The sequence below is a fragment of the Grammomys surdaster genome, unplaced genomic scaffold (assembly GCF_004785775.1).
Source record: "Grammomys surdaster isolate TR1022 unplaced genomic scaffold, NIH_TR_1.0 1149, whole genome shotgun sequence".
In the NCBI taxonomy this organism is placed as follows: domain Eukaryota; kingdom Metazoa; phylum Chordata; class Mammalia; order Rodentia; family Muridae; genus Grammomys; species Grammomys surdaster.
In genome coordinates, this window is record NW_021605568.1 from 1247634 (window position 1) to 1266951 (window position 19318).

Sequence of the window (19318 nt, forward strand, 5' to 3'; positions counted from 1 at the left end):
AGTGGCATCCCCCGCTTCTGTGCCCGCCCTCTTCTAACATTTGAAAATCTCATTGGACAGTTTATGCAGCTAAGCAACTTTTCTTATTGGCCAATGGGTCACGTGCACTCGTCCTAATGCTTAAATGACAGAAAAAACATCCTCTGGAGTGTACTGTGGCGCCAAATCTCTAATCCGAACACAAGCCTAGTTTTACTTGGGGTCTAATCTGGCCGTGAGACTCTCAAATTATTCTGGAGTTTCGTGTGAAATGAATACTCTATATTTCACATGGAGTTAAAAATAGGTAGAAGTCTGTTCTTTAACAAGGCAAAGATGTCAGCTAAATTCTATTTTATTTTGCACGCGTGAGAAACGGAATTGAAAAGAATGTCTGATGTGAATTATGCCTATTTGGCTGAGCTTCTAAACTTCTCTCTCATTTTGCGATCGATGGTTGTCTTCAAGGTCCCTGCGACTGGGAATTTACCCATTCTGTTTACTTTTTTGGAAAGTCTCTCTTGAATCCAACCCACCACTCTTGGCCATAGTCATTTCCAGAACAAACATTTTGGGAATGGAGGGACACAGAACCATTCTTAAGATTCGAAGCATTCCAAAAATTTTTCAGGAAGTGCAAGTTTGCGCGGGTCCCAGTGGAGCTCCGGGACACTGAAAACATAAACTTGAGATACTCCATAGATGACTTCCAGAGCAGACATTCCTGCTATCAGGAGGACCAGCCTGACTGGGGAGGTAGAACTAAGTTCGCAGAGAACTGGTAGAAATTAGAAAGGAAGCCTTGAAGAGAGAAGATTAGAATTGAAAGTCTGCTCTGGCTGCTGAAAGCGTTATAAGAGGCCAGGGAAAAAGTAATGAGCAGATAAGAGATTCCTGCACTGAGTCAGGTGAAGCAGGTGCAAGCTTGGAGCAATGTCAGCGAACTGGGAGACAGACATATTTTAAGTGATCTTTTAGAAAGACAGGAGCGAAAATAGGAAAGCTGAAAGACTGGAGGCTGCAGCCAGCAAGCTGACTAGATGGCATCTGTAGATTTTAAGAATTTTTTTTTAAAAAAATATGTTTGTGTGTCTGTGTGCGTGTCACATGTGTGCAAGTGCTCATGGAGGCCAGAAGAGGGCACTGCATCCACGGAGCTGGAGTTACAAACAATTGTAAGCTGCTGAACAGGGGTCCTGGCACAGAATTTGGGTACTTTACAAAAACAATATGCACTCTAAACCACGGAGTCAGCTCTCCAGCCGCCAACTCTTCAGACTCCCATCCAGCGCTGTCTCCTTCACTTTTATAAAAACTGTATTTATTATTTACTGACAAATTAGCAGGCCAGCTGTGTCCATCTCTGTCTTTTCTTTTTACCTCTTTTCCCTATCCTTTCCTTATTTTTTTCCCTTTCAGAGACTTTCCCAAGGAACACAGCCTGGCCTGGTTTTCAGGGTTCCCAATGTCAGCCTCCTAATGGCTGAGACTACTTTAGGTTATCTGGTTGCAATTCTGTACTTTTAAACAAACTTACCTGATCTCCACTTTCATGTTCCTACCGCCCCCTTGCATTTATGTTTTCTTTGTCTACTGTTTGTCATCAACACGAGTTTACTCATCATCTTTTTTCTTTTCCTTTCTACTCATACCTAATGTAACTGATACACTTGTGCAAAAAGGAGTCATAATATTCCTCCATTTTCTAAAATGCTTGGTATTTGAGTGATGGAATTTGTGGTTTTAAATGTATTTCTATAGTGGGCCTACTCATGGATAATGATTATTTCTACAGACACCATTTCCTTTTTAACCTGCTGGCCCCAAGATTTTGGAGCAGAATTAACCAAAATTTCAACCCTATGACAACCTGAAAATTGTAATCAGTTCCATTTGAAAAAAGCAATATGATTTAAAAACAACAACAACAAATAGTCAGTGATTTAACCCAAAATAAAGAAGCATTACTGAAAAACTAAATAAACATTAAAATCAAGAAAACACAATTCAATCAAAAATTACTAATCTCATAGTAGTGGCCTCTAATTCAAGTGAATTAAATGAAATCTTAGACAAATCCAAATAGTAAGGACACACACACACACACGCACACACACACACACACATACACACATACACACACACACAAAGAGGCCACAGATGTTTTATTTACAAATTCCAGCAGAACATAAACAAAAGTTAAGGACATTAACAGATAAAGAGTAAATCCTGTGGCCTTTGGGGCTGACAACTTATAAAGAGGTTCTTCATTACTGGCATGGTGGTTTTCATTCAACAATTCCTTTGGCCTGAAGGAATATCTGTGTGTGCCCCACAACACTGGACTCCTAAGAATTTCACAGAGGTAGAAGGCCCTTGAATTTTGGTTGAATTTTTTTCCCATCCTCTGATGTGCATATGTGTTACCAGTAAGTCCAAAATGGTTGCTATCTCCTGCTCATTTGGCCCAGGGCTGAAGATTTAATATTCCCTTGAGGTAAAACTATAAAGGTATACTTGGGCTCTGTGTCTGTTTGAGAGAAGATTCTCTTCCAGGGAATACACAGGAACCTTTGGAGTGTTTATATGCGTCACTAAGTTCATCTCTATCCTTTTTCAATTTATCCAGAGGTGCTGACACCAATCGACCAGCATCATCATTTTCCTTATTTTTCCCAAAACTGCCAAAAGTTTCATATACAGAATCAACAAACCTATTGCCGCCCACAACTGGTGAATAGGGATAATCAAATGCATTTACTTCCTTGGGTTTGTAAAATAGTTCACTAGAGGAGTTTTAGTCCTCTCTAAGCTCCCAGCAAAGGCTTCACTAATTGGAAGGCTTCAGTAACTGTGGGTGTTGGCAAATTGAAAAGCCTCTTTCAGATACTTAACAGATTCATCCTTATATTTTCAGTGCTCTAGAACTACTCCTGGAACCAAAATCTGTATTAGTCTAGACTCTAGAAATATATAGAATGGAGCCGTATTAGAATGACTTAAAGACTGCAATCCACCCATGGCTGGCTGTGAACAGAAAGTCCAAGGATCTAGTAGTTGTTCAGTCTACACGGCTGAATGACTCAGCTAATCTTCAGCGTATAATGGAATCCTGAGAAGTCAGGCTCTAATGCCAGTGAAGGAATGGATGTGCTGGCAAGGTGAGAGCAAGCAGGCAGAGAGCAGAAGCCTCCTTCTCCTCTGTCCTTATGTAAACTTCCAGGAGAAGGTATGGCCCGGATTAGAGGTGGGTTTTCCCAGCTCAAAAGAAATCTGGATTCAAGGCTTGTCTTTCTGGGTTAGAAGTGAAGCCTTCCACTTCAAATTAAGCAAACCCCCTCACAAAGGTGTCCTCCATTTTTGGGTTTTAGTCAATTCCAGGTGTAGTCATGTTGACAACCAAGAATAGCCATCACAGGTGGTATTCGTTGGCCAAGATAGGACTGTTTTCATATGAGAACTAACAAAGAGGTTGATACAGTCCGGTCTGGGGCTGAAGCCCCTGGCGTGACATATTATGAAGTAGGAAGTATATGAATCATTTGAACAAACTGTTCCTAAAATATGAAACCAAGCAAAAGAGGGGGGTTGAGGGAAGGGCAAAACAGACAAAGGAGACTATCCTGGTCACTCGAAATCAAACATGGGAAGACTTGTGTTGAGATGGAGATCCTAGGGGGAGATATTAGTAATAAGGAAAATGGGTGCTTATTCACTTCTGAGAATATTTAAAGCCTGAGCAGTAATTCACAGAAGGCTGAATGGCTACAAACAGGTCAGGGTTTTGTTTTGCTTGTTTTGGTTTTAACAAAGCTATCCTGAGAATGGGCAATTGTCTTTCCAGTATATTGTAAATTTATCCCCTGCAAGAAAAATGCACAATAGGAGAGTTTATGCATCCAGTTTGTGTTGCATTCAGTAACTATGGTCATGGAAAGAGAAGGGACACATTACTGATCAGGGGCCAGTTCAAACCAGATAACTAGCTCTAGCAGGAGACTGGAAGGCTGGCATGTGGCCCTGTGCCCCTTATGAATGTTTATTTAGTAGGAAAGATGAGGGAATGAGTGACTTAAGACAGGGAAGAGCTTTATTTGGGAAAAGCCTACAAACGGGCTATAAAAATCCAAGCTTTTCTATCTGCCAGCCCTGCCGTGGTTATAGGGCAGAAAGGAAAGTGGGGGAAGGACATTCAAAGGGTCCATTTCAGCCCTGCAATTGCCTTCTGTAAGAGGAAGGCAGTGAGCAGTCAAACAATGTTAGGTGATGGATTTATCCCTGGTTAGCCAATATCTGGAATAAAGGCTCCATAACCCTGGAGCAGGAACAGCAATAATCTAGAAAAAAATGAATTGCTTCAAGTACTGGAAATCAGACTACTGTCGTTGCAGAAATTGTTCCAGTTCAACCAAAATTGAGGTTGTTTACAAAATGGCATGGCCCTGTCTAACATCTTGGACCCATTCTTTGCCAACAAACACAAGCTGGCACCTAAAGATGAATAAGGTCCATGGCCCAAGGGAGCCGATTGTGGTTTAGAGAGTGGTGGATTAGGAACTGTCTCCTTCCATGTGGCTCTACTAACATTGCTCCTTGTTCTTAAGTTTTTATTTTTAATTATGTGTATGCATCTGTGTGTCTCTGTGCATACGTACATTCTTGGTTAGCATGAAGCCGTACATGAAGGAAAACAATCAGATGTCTGTATCCCCACCTCCGGCATTACACTCCAATCAGTGAACATCACAGGAGAAGGAGCAGAAGGAATAGAAAAGCATAGCTGGGTGTAGTGGTTCGTGCCTTTAATCTCAGCACTTGGAAAGCAGAGGTAGGCAGATCTCTGTGAATTCAAGGTCAGCCTGGCCTACAGACTGAGTAGGACAGCCAGATCTACATAGTGAGAGCCTGTCTCAAAAAGCAAGCAAGCAAACAAACAAGTGCAGTTATTCCCTGCAAGTTGAAACATTTCTCCTGAGGCAGGGAAAGATTCATGTGAATCATTTTCATGACACAAGGCCCAGGAAAGTCAGAGAATTACAGAGTTCACAAGAAGTGATTGTTAGGGAAAGGAGATTCTGGCACTGAGAAACTTGTAAGTTGTGTAGGAAGCAGAAGAGACAGAAGCGCATTCAGAAACACACACATACACCCCATATATACAAATACATGGCCTTACATACACACACTTAATTATTTTGTTCATAAAAAGAATAAAAGCACACACAAAATGGTCAGATCCAGGCACATGAAAGCAGTGCACAAATTCCAATATTGTCAAAAAGTCATTTTTAATTAACCACAATTGCTTGAAAAAAGGCATTTATGAATATTGGCATGTTACGATTAAATGTCAGTTCAACAATGAATCTAACACAATTCACAATGCAAACAGAAACATGTACCAGATTTGATGCAAGAAGAAATCACCCATTAAACCCAGTTTGCTGCTTTAAGAAACCTTACAGAATCATTTCACGATAGTTTACTTTCTTTCTATAGCTGTTTTGTTTTGTTTTCTTCAAATGTGCTGCTTACTGTTCTCCATTCCATGAGTATAAACTGTCATCCTATCTCACATACTTGGCTTACGCTTGTTTTGTAAAACAAAATTTAGAAATAAGAGTCCAGAATGAATTACCAGACTGGAGAGATGGTTCAGTTTTTAAGAGGACTCTCTGTATTTACAAAGAGCTGTGTTCAGATCCCAGCATCTACAAGACTGCTCACAACCATCTGTAACTCCAGGCACTCTTTAGGGTGGGGCAGACACTGCACACATGTAACACACATTCACACATGCAGGCAAAACACTTATACATTGGAATAAATGAGTCCAAAAAGAATTTTTAAAGAAAATTCCATATTTAAGGTTACTCTAGGGTAGGTTCTTTCATATCTGTGAAACTAACTGTGCTAATGAGAGGCTTTTCAATACTGCCTAACACACAGAGGGTTTCTCTCCGCTATGACTTTATTTTTTATTGTGTGTGTGGGTAATTTGCCTGCATGTATGTCTGTGTGCCATGTACATGAAGGCCCCCTGAAGTCAGAAAAAGGCACTGGGTCTCTTGGAACTGGAGTTGGGACAGTTGTGGCCTTTCATGTGGGTGCTGGGAATCAAACCTGGGTCCTCTATAAGAACAGTCAGTGCTCTTAATCACAGAGGAATCTCTCCAGCCCCCTCTAGTTGATTTCTTATATATATTTGGAGGAAGCAGAGAAGTGGAGACTTTCTACATTGCAAAAATGCACCAGGTTTCTCTGTGATCTAATCATTGCTATGTCTTTTCCATGATTTGGGACTACAAAAAGTTTAAACATCACTTACACTCATACAGGCTTTCACGAGTGTGAGTTCATTTATGTAATTGAAGAAAACTTTTAATATAAAAACCATTCCTCCTCCTCCTCCTCCTACTCCTCCCCCCTCCCCTTCCTTCTCCTCCCCCTCCTCCTCCCCCGCCTCACTCATCATCATCACTATCACGATCACCATCATCATTACCATCACTTTGGCTCTTTTTGAGACACGGTTTCTCTGTTTTGAGACAGGACAGCCTCAGCTGTCCTAAAAACTCTCTCTGTAGACCAGGCTGGCCTTGAACTCACAGGGATTCACCTGCCTCTGCCTCCCAAGTACTGGGACTAAAGGCATGTACCACCAATGCCTGGCTTCCATATTGTTTTTCAAAAGGTTCCCCTCCACTGTGGCTATTTCATGTTATTCTTTTGGTTTTTTAAATCAATCCTATAGAGGCTATCACACATTGGTTGCAAAAAAGTCCCCCCTTTCTCCAGTGAGTTTATGTGAAAGCACCGCAGCCATTTAAAGGCTGTAAACACTGCTTACAAACCTATGGATTTATGCCACTGAGAATGGCTTTCTCACACGCATCCATTTCCCATGCTGCTTACACGCATCCGATTTCTATTCAGTGCTGAGTTCTCTCGTGCTTTGTAAGGTGACTAAGAGACCGAAAGCCTTTCTCGCATTTCTTACATTCATGGGGTTTCTCTCCGCTGTGTATCAGTGCATGGTACTGAAGAGAACTTAAATGAGTGAATGTTTTGTCACATTGCTTACACATGCAGGGTTTCTCTCCAGTGTGAATCATTTTGTGTTTCCACAAAGCACTCTGAGAACTCACAACTTTCTCACACTGTGAACACACATACAGGTTATTGCCACTGTGGAGCTTCTCATGACTCCGAAAGGTGGTAGAGCAGAGAAACCCCTTCCCACATTGTTTGCACATGTAGGGCTTGACGCCACTGTGGACTATTTCATGTCGTCTTAACTGAGTCAAAGACATGAAGGCTTTTGCACACTGCTTGCACACATAGGGCTTCTCACCAGTGTGAATTCTCTCATGTATTTGTAGGGAACCGAGATGAGTGAAGGCTTTCCCACACTGCTTACAGACAAAGGGATTCACACCGCTGTGAACTACTTTATGCTTTTGGAATTGAGTCCAAAGCATGAATGCGCTTCCGCACTCCTTAGATGTGTAAGGTTTTTCCCCAGTGTGAGTTCGTTCATGAACTTGCAGGTAAGTAGAGGTAATGAAGCCTTTCCCACACTGTTTACACACATAGGGTTTCTCTCCAGTGTGGAGTCTTGTGTGTCTTTGAAGAGAAGCAGATCGAGAAAAAGCTTTTCCACACTGATTACATGCATGGGGCTTCTCACCAGTGTGAATTATTTTATGCCTTAAAAGAGAATTCAAACGAGTAAAGGTTTTCCTGCACAGTTTACACTAATGGGGACTCGAGCCCGTGTGAATTCTTTCGTGTCTTAGAAGAGAACTGGAATGGGCAATCGTTTTCCCACACTGCTTACATGCATAGGGCTTCTCACCAGTGTGAATCCTTTCATGGACTTGGAGGGCACTCGGGAAAGAGAAGGCTTTCCCACACTGTTTACATTTAAAGCATTTCTTTGTATGGTAATGTTGTTCGTGCCTCTTCAAGGACTGGAGAGAAGCAGAAGCTTTCCCACACTGCTTGCATTTGTGCTGTTTTTCTTCAGCAGGAGTCCTTTCATGATTCTGACCAAGTCTGAAGTCTTCATCGGGGTGCTTAGTTTTATTAGATTCCTCTGCAGGCTCAGCACTTTGCTGCTTCAGCAGAGACCAGGGAGAGCTGGAGGCATCCTCAGATTCCTCATTGTTGTACACGTCCTTTCCCTGTTCCTGAACTTCCTTTGACTTCTGTCCTGGCCTAGGTTTCAGTCGCACATTTAGAGCTAAGTGACCAATGAGTACATTGACAAACCCATTTCTTTTACAAATATGTACTCCTGGGTAAAATTTATGGTTCACAGTGCCCTCCAAAGAGAGTTTGAAGATCTCTGCACACTCATGACCCTCTTGACAGTCATGGAGTTTCTCAACCACTTGACATCTGTAAGAAATAAAAATCATCTTTTGATTATTAATGATTTACTAGTAAAAATATTGGTTCTATGCATTCTGAGGATTTTGAACATATTTTGATTGCATGCTATACACCATGATTTGAGGACAGCTTTAATGAAAGCAAGTGGTACAATGGTATAAAAAAACACAACGAAGGGCTGGAGAGATGGCTCAGCAGTTAAGAGCACTGATTGCTCTGTCAAAGGTCCTGAGTTCAATTCCCAGCAACCACATGGTGGCTCACAACTATCTGTAGTAGGATCCGATGCACTCTTCTAGTGTGTGTCTGAAGACAGCTGCAATGTACTCATATAAATAAAAAATAAATCTTTAAAAACAAAACAAAACACAATGACAAGTTGTGTTGTATTGTTTCCATGTTTGGTAAACATTGAATTTATGTCACATTTAAAGTACTAATATTGCCGGGCGGTGGTGGCGCACGCCTTTAATCCCAGCACCTGGGAGGCAGAGACAGGCAGATTTCTGAGTTCGAGGCCAACCTGGTCTACAGAGTGAGTTCCAGGGCAGCCAGGGTTACACAGAGAAACCCTGTCTTGAAAAACAAAAAACAAAAAAAGTACTAATATTGTGCACAATTTGATACACAATACTGATGACAAAAATCATGTTGCATTTTGAACTACTTGAATGTTGGTGTGGTTTGAATAAAAATGGCCCCTATAAACTCATAGGGAGTGGCAATATTGGAGGTGTGGCCTTGTTGGAGGAAGTCTGTCACTGGGTAGACTTTGAGGTTTCAGAAGGTCAAGCCAGGCTCAGCATCACTTTCTCTTCCTTCTGCCTGGAGATCCAGACGTAGAACTCTCAGCTACCTCTCCAGCACCACATCTGCTTGCATGCCACCATGCTTCCCGCCATGATACTAACAAACTAAATCTCTGAACCTGTAAGCCAGCTCCAATGAAATGTTTTCCTATATAAGAGTTGCTGTGGTCATGGTGTCTCTTCACAGTAATAGAAACCCTATCTAAGACAAATATCTATATTGAGGTATCTGAGATGTTCTCACTGATGACGTGAAACATATTGGCAATTTTGGAGGCAATCTCCTGAGATCAACTCAGATTGAAGCTTGATATATTCTTTTATCTTTTATTTCTTGGTAAAATATCCTATGACATCATAAACCTTGAGGAGCCTGGATTACCTTAGTTTTCTCCCAGAATTTTGGTATTCATTTTCAATCTTTTGGTGTTTCCTTATGTTTCCTAAAATACAGATTAAGATTAATCTTTATCAATCATGATATTACACTGAAAACATTAGTAGAGTCCAACTAAATTCATGTGGTAATCCCACCTCACACATTTACCCATCCCCCCCTCCTTTTTTTCAGGTCAGAGTGTGAACACAGTCCTCTACTACCATCAATCATTTGCTCACGTTTTCTGCCTTTGGGGAAATCTCCGGGGTCAGCACATCCTTAGTTCAGTGGATGAGCAGCCTCACTCTAGGGAAACACTTTCCTGATCGTGGTGCTCCCTGCCAGGTAAGATAACCATGTGGCTCTTTATACCATTCAGTCCCTGCAGCAGCAATGATGAATGACCTACTGTGAGAATGATGATGTCTGTCTTTACCTATGGAGGCCACACTTCTCAATATTTCCTTCATCACATCTTTGTAGAGGTTCTTCTGGGATGGATCCAGCAGAGCCCACTCCTCCATGGTGAAGTGCACAGCCACATCCTCAAAGGTCACCGACTCCTGAAAGAGCCCACATGCATTTTCATACAGACAAATTTCATGGTACCAGAGACCTAGGCTTAATAAGAACTTACTGTGACACCATATTCCAAGTTCCATATATTCAAGGTATCTTGGTCACTATGCTCTTAAACTGTTCACACATACAAAGATTCTCTAATTCAGCAACTCTGACAGAAGACTTGAACAATCTGGTAAGGCGTCAGGGGAATAGGTCAACCTTTGCCTTCAAAAGTTGTGCTAATTTCTTTTTGTCCACCTGGTCACTGGAACAACTTTTATAATAAATTGGGATTATTTAATCTTCCAAAGAAAATCTGATGTTAGTTATCCAAATACTACATATTCTTATAAATGCCAAAGGAAAAAGTTCTGTTTCTCTTGTTATCTGAGAACTATGAGTAAGAGTGACTCCTCCATACCTAACTATAAAAATGATGTGGCTTTCCTAAACAGTTGATGTCAACAATGTGTGACCTTTATATCACCTGTTCTCTCTGAATACATACTACATTACCATATGCTTATCAGAGAGAAGCTATTTGGTTAGACTCAGTATATTTTCTGAATGATGAATTTTTACGAAGCTGATTCAAGCGAGGTAGTAGTGGTGCATGCACGCCTTTAACCTCAGCACTCAGGAGGCAGAGACAAGTGGATTCCAAGTGAGTTCCAGGACAGCCAGGACTACAAGGAGAAACCGTGCCTCAAACAGAAAAAGTTCCTGGGCTGGAGCAATGGTCCTGGTTGAGAGCACAGGATGCTTTTCCAGAGGACTGGACTTCAATTCCCAGCACCCTCCTGCCTTACCCAAACTAGAGTGATATAGAGGGAATCTCTTGTGTACTGTATGGGTATATCACCTGTCAATAAAAAACCTATGGCCTGCCGGGCGGTGGTGGCGCACGCCTTTAATCCCAGCACTTGGGAGGCAGAGGCAGGTGGATTTCTGAGTTCGAGGCCAGCCTGGTCTACAGAGTGAGTTCCAGGACAGCCAGGGCTACACAGAGAAACCCTGTCTCGAAAAAAAAAAAAAAAAAAAAACCTATGGCCCATAGGAAAGGACAGAGTAGAAGGTGAGACATCCGGTAGATATAAAGGATTCTGGGATAGAGCCAGGCCTGCACTTGTGGGGATGGAGAGAGGAGGCACAAACACACAAGAGCCGAGCAGACTGCCACATGGCAGAATTTCAGATAGACAGAATATAATTGGAGAAAAAGCCAAAGCTTACAGCCAAGGTATCTATAAATGTAATCAAGTCTCAAAGTCATTATTTCTGGGAACAAGGGAATGGGAGGAAAACAGAATTGCTTTAGTCATGATGTCTCTTCACAGCAATAAAACAGTGACTAAGACAAGAGGGCATTTAATCACTCTTCTCACCACTTGTGAGGGACTTGAATATATACTCTGTGATTCACTATAAACTACATTTAGAAGTGTGTACCTGCTTCCTTATAGAGCATTCTTAAATAAAAATTGAGTAAGACTTATGATGCAGGGTCAGAGAGGTGACTCAGCAGTTATGAAAACTGGCACCATAGCCTGTAAGCAACTCTAATAAATGGTGTGTGTGTGCTCGCTTGCATGTGCAAGTTCATTCTATCAACAGAGAACTATGACTTATACAGGAGGAATATGGAGGAGTATTAAGCTTTCAGTTAGAAAATCCATTGAATGATTCAGAATTCCTTTAAGGGGACGTGCTTACTGGAACTTACAAGACACAAAAGCCAAGAAAGGAGCTGTAATTTGATATCAGCACCTTTGAACCAAAACCTTCTCCCGAGGCATTAAGACAGCAGGAAATGCATCTGAGCACAAAGCTGCACCTGGCAGAGGCTTTGTCTGCAAGCATCAGAGGCTCCATCAGAACTGGCGGCAAATCTTTGGAGTGCCATCCATATAGTCCTGACTTTAAAGAAATGAAAAATACAAAATTAAGGGTGTTCCAGGGCATCAAGGCCCAGGCAACGTGTGGCAGAACTGGAATGTCTTCATGGAAGCCCAAGTGTCACTCTGTGATGCTTTCCAGAAAGATGTTAAAAGGATGCCAGTATGAGGATATGTTTTTAAAACAAAGCTTTTTAAAAAAAAAAAAAAGCAGAGGGGGATGTGAGATTATGATCTAGTTTTATCCAGAAGTAAGGAATTGTTTCAGTGTGAAAAAGGAAAAGATAAGTGAGACAGGGCAAAAGGCAGGAAGAATTAGGGAGACATTTTATAGAACGTAGGAAAAAAAAGGAAGGAAAAGAAAACAGGTTCTGGATCCCCGTTCAAGTTTGTTTTTCCTTCTGAGAGGACCAAGAAACTACAGCAACCACTGAGAAAGCAAATAAAGACACAGTATATTTCCTAAGACATCTTGTCAAAGAAAATAAGTACTCCAAATAACCCAATTAAAAAATGGGGTACAGAGCTAAACAGAGAATTCTCAACTGAGGAATCTCAAATGGCCAAGAGGCACTCAAAGAAATGTTCAACATCCTTAGCAGGGAAATGCAAATCAAAACAACTCTGAGATTCCATCTTACACCCATCAGAATGGCTAAGATCAAAAACTCAAGAGACAGCAGATGCTGGCGAGGATGTGAAGCAAGAGGAACACTCCTCCATTGCTGGTGGGATTGCTACCTAGTACAACCACTTTGAAAATCAATTTGGTGGTTTCTCTGAAAACTAGGAATAGTTCCACCTCAAGACTCAGCTATACCACTCTGGGGCATAAACCCAAAAGCTGTTCCACTATACCACAGGGACACTTGCTCAACTATGTCCATAGGAGCTTTATTCATAATAGCCAGAAACTGGAAATAACCTAAATGTCCCTCAACTGAAGAATGGATAAAGAAAATGTGGTTCATTTACACAATGGAACACTATTTGGCTATTAAAACAAAGACATCAAAAATTTTGCAGGCAAATGGATGGAACTTATGAATATCATCCTGAGTGAGGTAACCCAGTGCCAGAAAGACACATATGGTATGTATCACTTATAAGTGGACATTAGAATAAAGTGCAGGACAACCATGCTACAAGCCACAAACCCAAAGAAACTAGATAATAAGGAGATCCTAAGACAGGATGCACAAATCTCACTCGGGGGAAACTAAACAGTCATTGGATGGAGAGAGGAAACTGGATGGGAGAGGAGCTGGAAAGGAGAAAGGGGATGGTGATCGGGTGTGGGGAGAAGGAGGGCTGGAGAGGGCTGGGAGTGAGAATGCAAATCAGGGTGGGGGCATCTCTGGTGATTAGCTGGAGGCTTCATCCAGCAATGGATGGAGGCAGACGCAAAGACCCACAGCCAAACATCAGGTGGAGCCTAGGGAGTCTTGTGGAAGAGTTGGGGACAGAAGTGAGCAAGCTGGAGGGGTTAAGAAGACCCACAGAGTCAACTAACCTGGGACCATGGGGGCTTCACAGAGCCTAGGCCACCAACCCAGGGGCACAGAGGAGCTCGACCTAGACCTCCTACACATTTGTAGCAAATGTGCAACTTGGTCCTCAAGTGGGACGGCTAACCAGCACAGCAGAGGTTGTCTCTGTCTCTGTTCCCTGTCATTGGATCCCCTTACCCTAATTAATTGAACTGCCTGGGTGGGCCTCAGTGGGAGAGGATGCCCTTAGTCCTAGTCCCACTAGGACTAGATGCCCCAGGGTGAGGTAGTATCCAAGAGGGGCTTCCCTTCTCTGAGGAGGAGGGGCCAGTGAGGGGAGAGATTTGTAAGGGTGGGACTGAGAAGAGAGGAGGAATGGGGGCTGTAATAGGAATGTGTATAAAGTGAATTTAAAAATAAAAATAAAGAAAATAAATACTGCATACTTAGGATCAAAATAATAAAATGGCATGGCCTGACATTTCCAGTACAGGTGTTTCACAGCCAAGCCAAGCAAACACCATTCCTCAGAAATCCACTTTACAACAACTTTGTTTACAGCGGAAGATTCATCAGAAGTTGTAAACTCCATTCTTTGAACAATGTTACCCAAAAGAAATGATTGCTAATATCTTACTTTAAAAAAGAAAGAGAGAAAGAAAGAAAGAAAGAAAGAAAGAAAGAAAGAAAGAAAGGAAGGAAGGAAGGAAGGAAGGAAGGAAGGAAGGAAGGAAGGAAGGAAGGAAGGAAGAAAGAGCACACAGTGCCCCATATTTCCAGATGGAATCTCATCCAAGGACTGACCAGGCTAGACTCTTCTTAGCTTCCAGATCAGATGAGATTGGGCACATTCAGAGATCTCTTAGATTTTAAAGATAGATTTTAGCTTATAATTGTCATTAAGGTATGAGAACTATTACCTGAATATGTGGGCTTTCTCTACTATAAAAAAACAAAACCACAAATTAAAATGGGAAGTTTTTCCCTCCCACCCAAGTTTCTAATCTTAGCCTGCTCAAGATTTAAAAAGAAAACAAAATCTCAATTTAAAAACTTGTTACTGCTTACAGACCTGGCTAATGAAGTTGTAACTTTTCTACACTGTTAATATTAAAATCATGTCTTTAAAAAGTACATGTTTGGCTGGGCTGGTGGTACACATCTTTAATCCTACCACTGGAGAGGCAGAAGCAAGATCCTGGTGAGTTGAAGTCCAGCCTGATAGTGAGTTCTTGTGTAGACTTATGCAGTGAGGCTCTGTTTCAAAAATTAAAAAAAGTTTTAAAAAAATGGCAAAGCAGACTTTGGAGGAAGAAGAATCATTTAATACTACAGAAAAAGCAAGCAAGCAAGAAAGAAAGAAAGAAAGGAAAGAAGGAAGGAGGGAAGGGGCTGGATAGATGATTCAAAGGTTATAAGAGGCTGTCTTTTCTTCCAGAGGACCTAGGTTTAATTTCTGGCACCCACATGGTGTCTCATAACTGTCTATAACTATGGTTTCAGAGAATCCTATGCCTACTTCTGGCCTCTATCAGCACCAGGCACACATGTGGTGCACAGCCATGCGTGCAAACAAAACACACAAAATAATAAAATAGTTTTTAAAAGATAAATGGTGAAGTGTTTATGTTTAAATTCATTTATATATATGGTTATATGAATATAAATATTATCTACATGTGTTTGCATTTTATATTGTGTATGCAGAACAAGAATTACCCAGAAGATGAATAAGTTAAATTATTCCAAATATTTCCTAGTTCATAATGTAACTAGAATGTAGTAACAATTTTGGAGTTTTGGTTTCTTTGAAAAACACAAAAATATTATCAGAATATATTTTTACTTTAATGCCAGGTGTGGGATATGGAGCTGCTTCAGCTGGGAGAATGGAGCCAATAAAGGAGGCAGACTAAAGCCTCATGCAACAGTCAACTTAATTCAGAGCATCAGACAATTCTTATTCTGAGGGTTAAGAGGCATCACATTGTACAATCATAAGGACAAGCCGCATGTAGTGGACGAGCCACTCATGGAAACAATGTTTTTCTGTAGACAAACAATTAACAGTACACAGTTATAATGAAATAAACTCACTTCTGTCTGCTATACCTGGGATGGGCACAGAAACACACTCTAATGTCAATTTTGCATTTTTCAGGAACCGGGGTCATATACTATTCTTGTCTTGTTTTCTTGGAATTTTCTCACAAGCACCCAGAAGTCTCACTGACTCCATTCTTAGACAGTGTTCCAACATTTGGAACTTGAGATCCAGGGACCTGAAGGCCTCTTCTGGAGTCTGTGGGCGTCTGCTCACACATGCACACTTACTCTAATAATTTAAAATAAAATACTTCTCTAAAGATATGGAGCTATTTTATTACAAAAAAAAGTTTTCTAAATTCTGTAAAAATTAAAACAAAAAGGAATGACCAGCTGTAAAAAAGAGGGCATTTAAGATTATAGCCATAAGGGCTGATGAGATAGATGGCTCAGCGGTTAAGAGCACTGATTGCTTTTCAGGAGGTCTGAGTTCAAATCCCAGCAACCACATGGTGGCTCATAACCATCTGTAATGGGACCTGATGCCCTCTTCTGGTGTGTCTGAAGACAGCTACAGTGTATTCATATACATAAAACGAATCAATACATCTTGAAGAAGAAGAAGGAGAAGGAGAAGGAGAAGAAGAAGAAAGAGAAAGTATGTCAGCAATATAGCCCAGTGGTGGCCTCAGTTTGAACCCCAGAACCCACATAAATATGGAAGGAAAGAACTGACTCCAAACAGTTGGCCTCCAACCCCCCACTAAGAGACTGTGGCATGCATATGCTTGAAGTACCAAGCACACATATAATAACAAGAAAAAAATATTTTTAAGCTGTGAGGGCAGCCAGGAGGTGATGGCACACATCTAATCTAAGCACTCAGGAGACAGAGGCAGGCAGGCAGATTGAGGCGAGGCTGGTCTACAGAGCTAGTTCTAGGACAGCCAGGCTACACAGAGAAACCCTGTCTCCAAACAAACAAAGCTGTGAGGGTAAACCTAGAAAGCTTAAACATGTCACAAAGAGTCAAAGTAAGTTATTGAAAATCTTCATAGGATATAAAACTTGAATGTGGGGTACATGATAAAGTTGGCAATAATTAGACGCTTATGTTGTCAACCAATCTTCATCACACATTAAGAAAAACTAAAAAACAAAGACAGTGAGAATCTATACACTCCAAATTCTGGAGTCCTTAACAACAGTCAAAATAAAGATGGTGTGTCAATTGCAGGGAGTGTTTATACACAAAAGAACAAACCTGGCTGACATCCTCAGCTCTGGGAAATAATTTGGACAGATTAATACCTGCTACTCAAAAAAACCCGGATTCCCACTTTAGACTTAACACTTGAACTGGTCAAGACATAAAATACTTTTCTAGGCAGATTTTCCTAAAGTTTGTCTCTTTCCTCTAGACATGTGACCACTCATCCACTCTCAGCCTGAACCATTACATACCAGTCCTTACTGTAGTCCTAAACACAGATAACCTCAGAGAAAACTGTTCTCATCTGGGAGCTAATGTGGCACCTTGGTCACAGCAGGCTCTCCTATGTTTTGTCTGCTCCTGTTTATCTTTAAGAACACCTTTCCTTACCCCAACCCTAATAGAAGCTTGTGAGCCCAACACTTAGGCCTTTCCCCTTTCACTATGCATTCACATACTGTCATGGCTTACCTCTATCAGGACTTCCATTTTCAAACAATATTTAGAAACAAACCAAATCAATAGCAATTATGACAGAGGCCAATCCTGTCCACCCCATATATATGGCTCTCCCTTTCTGTGAGTCTGACAATGTAAGGGGGACCTGGAAAGTCAGAGAATTCAATGCCAGTCCTAAGAATCCTTAGCCTAAGGGCACAGGTCAGGGAATTTGGAGGAAGATTCCCTTGAATCTGCATCCTGGTTAGCTTTAACTGTTAACTTGACACAGTCTACAGTTATCCGAGAAGAGAATCGAAACTTAGAAATTGTCTGGATCTGAATTAATTGACGTAGGAGGGCCCAGCCTACTGTGAAAGGCACCTTCCTAGGTAGGTGGTCCTGGGCTGTAGAAGAAAGCTAATTTAGCATGAGTTTATAAGTAAACCAGCAAGTAGCATTCCACATGACATCTCCTTCAAGTGCTTGCCTGAGTTCAACTCTGAATTCCTTCAATGATGAACTGTGACCTGCAAATATAAGCCAAACGAACCCTTTCCTCCACTCAGTCGGAACATGTTACTACAGGGACAGAATGAAACTAGAGCAACCGGCAAGGCTCATTGGAAAAGCCGGCATCATTGACATGAATAAGACATGGAACAAGGAAAAGAAGGGCAACTGCTTGCAGTTAGTTTACGCTGTAGCTTATGCCAAGCCTAGAATGGCTCCAGTATTAAGCAACAACTTTAATCTGATTTACTCAAATTTTAAGCATAAGAGCCCAGAGAGGGCAAAGAGCTACTCTGCCAGTACTCCAGGAGGCACAAAGTGACATCAATAAACAACTCCTGAAAACATACCAAATTTTATCAGAAACAGTAGACACACGAGCTTATCAGCCAGGTTTTATGCAACCCCCTCACCTTAACTTATAGAAGGAGCACCCCAAAACCAGAGTGTGGCACACAGGCAGTGATCACAGGGTCAGCTGTCAAGAAAAAAAGAATAACCACAGACAAGAATTCCTGCCTTTGTCCTCAGTTTCAGCGCAGTTTCTCTGACGCAGTTCATTGATGAGAATTATTCGATCCTCAACAGTCCTCTCTTTGTCCCTGTATTAGCGCCAATGCCTGGACTCCAGTAAAGCTTTGTGTGCTTTCAAGCCTTTCTAACACTTTCTTAACCATTCAGCAACCTGTGTATTGATTTATTTTTTGTGTGAAATGTTAATGTATGGTTTAATATTAGTGATTAAGATTGGAATAAAAGAATAGTAGCTGCCCACAGCTAGAGAGTAAGCAAAATCGGGCTTACTTGGAAAACTGCAGTCAAAGAAAAAGAATTTATTGATTATTATAAATCATGGCAGTGTAAAAAGATTCATGTCTCTATATGTTTCAGAATAACACACACAGGGCTCGGGGGTCAACACATCTTTTACCTCTTTTGGTGCACGAACCCCTAATCCGCGTACCTAGTCTCCACCACCTTCTGCCAATATCACCTAGTCTGCACAGACCCAGCACTGGGAGAGCCCAGATACATCTGCTTCACTGAGCGCTCGGCAAGAGACAGGACAGCAGCTCTGGCTGCTGGCCCAGCTCCACCCCGAGGATCCGGCTCTGAGGCTCATCAGCGTCAGAGGAGACTCCTCCCCAGTCGAGAGCTGCCCCCCACTACCACACTCGCCCACACGAACCATTTCCAGCGACACGATGTCCTGGTGTCCTCTTGTGGTTCCTGCAGTCAGTGGAGGTGAGGACGAAAAGGAGAAGAGAAATGATGCTAAGAATCCAGATCCCAAATAAGGCGGGGACCAAAAGGGATGTCTCAGTGACGTGTAGCGGCCATCTTCCTAAGACCTGGATATTTCATTGGATATGCATCCCGAAACAACTTGCCTGGTTGGCCATCAATCCACAGACCCGCCTCCTAAAGCCTAAGCGACTGGAGCAACACATCCACCTACCACAGTGAGATTCAAATTAGGAATTTTAGGTACAAGCCTATCCAGACTGCACAGAGTAACTTTCCTAGATCCTCACTGGCCTCACTAATGGGAAAAGGCAGAAGCAGAGCCTGTCCCAGCTTTCCTGACCAGACTT

At 41.7% G+C, this 19318-nt stretch overlaps 1 non-coding gene and 1 pseudogene across 1 annotated transcript; both read right to left on the bottom strand.

Annotated features, from left to right (window-relative positions):
- Window positions 1–6681: 6681 nt before the first annotated feature.
- On the bottom strand, window positions 6682–18915 carry LOC114634955 (annotated as a pseudogene).
- Window positions 9752–9917, bottom strand: LOC114634980. The gene has a single exon (XR_003713396.1). It is a non-coding gene; the product is annotated as a U1 spliceosomal RNA (small nuclear RNA).
- Window positions 18916–19318: the final 403 nt, after the last annotated feature.